Below are 6606 nucleotides of genomic sequence, written 5' to 3' on the forward strand. Positions count from 1 at the left end.
GGGGGGGAGGGGGTAAAGAAGGAAAAGGAAGCCAAGTTGGGTCTCATAGGTTGTTATGACAAGGCCAATGTCATGTGGTGGATTGGGATTCCGTGACATAGAGCACTTCAATCTTTCCCTTCGTGCTCAGCAAGCATGGTGTATCCTTACGGACCCAACCGCTTTGAGTGTCAGAAATCTCAAGTTTAAGTACCATCCCTCATGTGATTTTCTCGATGCCGAAAATGGGAGCTCTCCATCTCAGGTATGGAGATCGATCATGGATGGGCGTGATACAATGATCCATGTACTAATAAGAAGAGTTGGTGTTGGTACGACCACTCATATATGGCGGCAGAATAGGATTCCAAGGCCTTTAATATGATTCCTATTGTTAGTTTGGTAACTAATCCACCCCAGGTGATGGTTGAGCTAATCATAGCAAATGCTACAGGTGGTGTTTCTTCCAATAGACACTCAATCTATCACCGGCAAACCCTTGTGCACACATCAATGGCTACTGGTCCTTGGTACACGAGAATAACCGGAATTTCTTTGTTTGTCCGATGTAGAGAATGTTAGTGAACACAAAACTCGAGGGTCGTGCAGATACTTCTAGTTCATTAGGAGAAATCAAATTCTGGTCTAAATTATGGGAAACCGAGGTGCCATCTAAAGTTAAAAAAATTGTGTGGAGGTTATCACAACAATCTCTTCCCACGATGGATTTACTGAAACACCAAAACATGTCGAGTGTCTTGGTGTGTGGCTTATGCGTCCTTGATGATTCGTGCCGTCACTTGCTAATTCATTGCAACATGGTCCAATGTGTGTGGGCCCTCGAAGATCCTGATCTTGTTTAGGTGATTGAGGGAAATAGAGAACCTGATGCTAGGAGATGGAATTTTTCTCTAATTGAAAGTTTGCCGCATTATGCTTTTCTTAAGGTGTGTCAGCCTTTGGGCTATATGGCACGCACGCAGGAAGGCTATCCATGAGCAAACTTCTAGAGCCGTATGCCACACACCATTGTATAACAAGCTATATCAAGCAGCCCGATGATTGTAGACCGTGGTCCTCTACTGGAAGCGGTCAAACTACCAGGAGAGCACGTGCCCGAAGAGTTGCCCTTGCCAATGGTTTTGTCAAGATCAAAGTAGATGGTGCAACATCTAGGACTACAACACGTGGTTCCTATAGTGCGGTATGCAGGGATGCTACGGGTATGTACCTAGTCTCTTATGCTATAAAATGCAAAGGTATACACTAGTAGAAAATAGGGCTTTGGTTCAGCCAGAAAAGAGCATTAATCCCGGTTGCATTAGTCCCGGTTCAAATGGGACCTTTAGTCCCGGTTGGTGCGACGAACCGGGACTAAAGGGTGCGATGCCCATTAGTACCGGTTCGTGGCACCAACCGGTATTAAAGGTTAGACCTTTAGTCCCGCATCGAGCCACCAAGCGGTACTAATGGGGTTTGAGGCATTAGTACCGGTTCGTGGCACGAACCGGTACGAAAGGTCAGAAAAAAAACTATATAGAAAACTACTCAGAAATGAATTGAAGCAAAAAATAGTTGTGATTAACTGTACTAAAAAAGGAGCATAGATGCTTATTTTTAATGACTTATTACAACTCAAAAATAAAAAGAAGAAAAAATAGTTGTGATTAACTTTACTAAAAAATGAGCATAGATGCTTATTTTTAATGACTTATTACAACTGTGAAATAAAAAGAAAAAAAATATAGCTGAAAAGAAAAAAAACTATATAAATAACTACTCAGTAATGAATTGAAGCAAAAAATAGTTGTGATTAACTGTACTAAAAAAGGAGCATAGGTGCTTATTTTTAATGACTTATTACAACTCAGAAATAAAAAGAAGAAAAAATAGTTGTGATTAACTTTACTAAAATATGAGCATAGATGCTTATTTTTAATGACTTATTACAATTCAAAAATAAATAAAAGAAAAAATAGTTGTGATGCTTATTTTTAATGACTTATTACAACTCAGAAATAAAAAGAAAAAAATAAATATAGCAGAAAAGAAAAAAAAACTATATAAAAAGCTACTCAGAAATGAGCATAGATGCGCTTATAGAGGAAATTCAAATTATATTCATAACAAATTTCAAGAGAAATTCGTATGAATTTAGCCTTAATTCCCTATATAAGGGCATCTATTTTCATTTTCAGAGGAGCTCAATAAAGCAGAGAGGGAGGGGCTTATAAACCGGTCTGATTCCCCTCCGGTTGGCGAGGTGGGACTAAACTTTGGCCGCCACGAGGACCAACCCTTTGGTCCCGGTTCAGGTCACCAACCGGGACCAATGGTGGTGGGCTAGGAGCGAGGCACATTGGTCCCGGTTCGTCCCACCAACCGGGACCAATAGGTCCAGACGAACCGGGAACAATGGCCCACGTGGCCCGGCCGGCCCCTGGGGCTCACGAACCGGGTCCAATGCCCCCATTGGTCCCGGTTCTGGATTGAACCGAGACTAATGGGCTGGACCGGCCTGGACCATTGGCCCCTTTTCTACTAGTGTCCCAACTAAAAGGTCCATAGTCCCTAAAAAGTCCCTCCCTTTTTGTTTGCAGGGACTAAAAAGTCTCTAGTCCCTCCCTAGAGGTTATTAAATGACAATGTTATCCCTAGTATACAGAAAAATAACAACCAAACAACACCATAGGGCGGCGGGGCAATGGGTGCAGGGAGGGGCATTGTTGGAAAAGTCCCAAAAAAGACTCTCCTTGAGAGTGTTCTTCATTTAGTCCCAAGAAGCAACTTTTAGTCCCTAGTAGTCCCTCCTGTTTGGTTAAAAAATCTCCAAGAGGGACTTTTTCTAGTCCCTACACCAAAAAGTCCCTGGAAACTAACACCCCCTTAGAAGCATGTACATGCGTCTGACATTTGATTGCCATTTTTTTTTTGTATTTGTTGTTTCTGGAATTATGGATAACAATTTTTGGAACCCACTGCCTGCTTTTGGGAAGGTTCCGTTCGGGTTCTTTTCTCGTCCTGTTATACCGGATTCTTATTTACAATTTTTTCTTTTTTCAGCTTATTTTTTGGTTTTTTCCTTTCTTTTTAATTTTCATTTCTATTTTTAAAATATTCGTTGACACTTTTTATAAACACATGTTGAACCATTTTAAAATAACCGTTCAGCATTTTCAGATACATGCTGAACATTGGTCCAAGGCACATTTCAAAATAACCATGTTCAAATATGTTTTTATATACATGGTAAACATTTTTAATACATACTGAAACTTTTTAAACATATTCTAAACATTATTCAAATGCATGCGAAATATTTTTTCTTAGTACGCGGTGAACATTTTTTTGATCATTTTTGTAAATACACTGCATACAGTTTTAGGATACACATTGAAACCTTTTGTATATGTCATGAACACTGTATTAAATTGTGGAAACAAAGATCTATATTTTTATTACCATTTGTCAATGTGTGAAAAAAATAATGGTGTGAACATTTTTATATCCCATGACATTTCAAAATTGGATGAGAAAATTCATACAATTGATGTACATTACTTTTAAATGGCATGAATTATTATTTAAAAAGTGTAAACGTTTTTAAAAATATCATGAACATAGTTTCGGTGAATGGTAAAAATATATTGTTGAAAACAGGTTAACATTTATTATAAAGCATGGCAAACATTTTTCGGATACAGGTACAAGAACCCGTTTGATAACCGTGAACATTCGTCTAAACATGCAGGTTTTTGAACCCAAACAATAAACAAAAACGGAAACAATTGTAAATGTAAATAAAAGAAAGAGAAAAATAGTAATAATTCTAATTGAATGTTTGCTTATGCATGTTTCTGGTTGTTGTTTTTTTACCGAAGAGCCTAGTTTGTCGCATCCCGGGACACTAGCATTACTAGCTTCCTATACACACGCGTTGATCTTTTCCTATACACAATAGTGTTGCTCGCTCAAGTGGTATTGCTGGGCCTGGCCAAATACCCACGCGCTGCAGGCGACACACACCACTCACTTTGCTAGGTGCGTTACATAGACGGCCCATCTTGGGACACCATATAAACTATGTCGGTCATTACACAAAAGAATTATGTTTTCCTGGATCTACTGAAGGGACATTCTGTAGTCAATCCAACCGGATTTCTAAGAGACCAGATACTCAAAATGCATGAATCTAGACTATGGTTCTAAATGAATTTAACATGACAACTTACCTTGGTTATTTAACAATCACCTAAAATATTAGCACATGATTTTAGAATTGATCTTGTCACGTGGTTATATGCATTCAGCTTAAAGATATACCTGCGTAATCTACATAACGATGCTTACTAGCAAAGAAGGACGACAGCTTCAGTATTCAAGATTCTCAAAACAGGCTCATGCCACGCTTTATAGATAAAGCATCGACCAAAGTACAAGGCCGAATGGTACTTAGTGGAGAGGTAGCCCTCTTACGTAGCGGATCCTGAGAACTCGGTACCACGCAGAACCTACGCTACCGAACAAGAACAAGGGGAGATAAGAGTACAATGTCACGCCACACCCTAGCACACCTAGACTCCACAACAACGCCCTTAGGAGGAAGAACGACGCAGAGCATCGCCAGTGCGGAGTTCCGAATGGACAAGGGTTTTCACCCAAAACCCGGACACACAGAGGAGAACCAAAACGACGTCTTCAGTAAGATAGCGGCACCTGCGGGCGTCGTCGTCATCGGTGCTAAAGCGTGGAGCTTTCGCTCGGCAGCTCAACCATGTCACACGGAAGGTCCAGAGCAGACGCGACGAGGGCGTGCCCGAGCCACCTGCCGCTAGACCTCTTGCCATCCATACGACCAAGAGGAGAAGCCACCACCGCCATCATGAGGCCGGTCAGAGAGCCAATCATGGGGACCGCCACCCGAGGCCCCCGCCCCAACATCCCTGTCCCAAGACTTCGCCACCCGTCCGCCACACGGCACACCAACCCCGGGGGGTAGTGTAAAAGGCCGTCCTTCCACACCTAGCCCAGCATCGGTCCCCAGATCTGGGTCAGCACCTCCACTGTAGGAGGCGCCAACGCATGAATCCCCAACCAGTCCCTGTGGACCTAGGGACACGACCCGAGGGCTGCCGACGGTCGCCATGAAGCCAAGCTTGCACGACGCCAACTCCGAGATCACGGCTGCCGCCCGGCGTGACCAGTAGGCGGTGCCAAGAGCACCACCACAACCCACTACACCCATGAGGACAGCGCTCACGGGCAAATCCCGGGCCGAGCCCGAACCTCACCCACGAGTACAAAAATTCTGAAATTTTGCAACAGGAAACTTGAAGAATTGTTTTAGTTGGTTGCGAAATTTCAGCCTCAAGTGATATTCGACAAGCTCTAGACATAAAAACAAAACACCGTGTACTGAAAAATGCAAAAAATAGTAACCTCTGATTTGTTATTTTTTGTGAGACCTCCTCGAATTTTATTAATGTTGAAATTTTGCAAGTCTCTAAAACATTTGTTCATGTTTGCTGTCATGAAAGTCAGAATGTTTTGATCTAGTTTGATATGTGTTTTGGCAGTCTTTTGATAATTCGGGTGTGCTACACCCCGAGTGTAGCCACAAATTGTCGTTAGTATGTGCTTTCGGTGAAGAACTAAAACTACTGCAGTACACACAACTACAGATAGGAAAGCCCTGTACCAGAAGGCAAAAGCTATCACCACTAGTACGCTTGTGATACACTGGCAGGCTAATTGTGCTTGTGAGCGCGGTAAACAATTGGCGCTGAAAAGCACGTTCGCCGTCGGGCGACATAACCAGAGCAACACACACGATCAAACAGCGCAGAAGGAAGATTGATTTTATTAACTAGGCGTCATCTGCATGGCGCTCGGAAGGCCACAAAAATCAACCTCATCTCCACCATGTCACACATCTGCTAGGTGAATGTAATTAGGCCAATTCGATCATGCTCACTGAAGTGTACATATGGCCATCATCAGCCAGGCCACGTGGGCCATTGGTCCCGGTTCGTCTGGACCTATTGGTCCCAGTTGGTGGGACGAACCGGGACCAATGTGCCTCGCTCCTAGCCCACCACCATTGGTCCCGGTTGGTGACCTGAACCGGGACCAAAGGGTTGGTCCTCGTGGCGGCCAAAGTTTAGTCCCACCTCGCCAACCGGAGGGGAATCAGACCGGTTTATAAGCCCCTCCCTCTCTGCTTTATTGAGCTCCTCTGAAAATGAAAATAGATGCCCTTATATAGGGAATTTAGGCTAAATTCATACGAATTTCTCTTGAAATTTGTTACGAATATAATTTGAATTTCCTCTATAAGCGCATCTATGCTCATTTCTGAGTAGCTTTTTATATAGTTTTTTTTCTTTTCTGTTATATTTATTTTTTTCTTTTTATTTCTGAGTTGTAATAAGTCATTAAAAATAAGCATCACAACTATTTTTTCTTCTATTTAGTTTTGAATTGTAATAAGTCATTAAAAATAAGCATCTATGCTCATATTTTAGTAAAGTTAATCACAACTATTTTTTCTTCTTTTTATTTCTGAGTTGTAATAAGTCATTAAAAATAAGCATCTATTCTCCTTTTTTAGTACAGTTAATCACAACT

The sequence above is a fragment of the Triticum dicoccoides genome, chromosome 4A, assembly GCF_002162155.2.
Source record: "Triticum dicoccoides isolate Atlit2015 ecotype Zavitan chromosome 4A, WEW_v2.0, whole genome shotgun sequence".
In the NCBI taxonomy this organism is placed as follows: Eukaryota; Viridiplantae; Streptophyta; class Magnoliopsida; order Poales; family Poaceae; genus Triticum; species Triticum dicoccoides.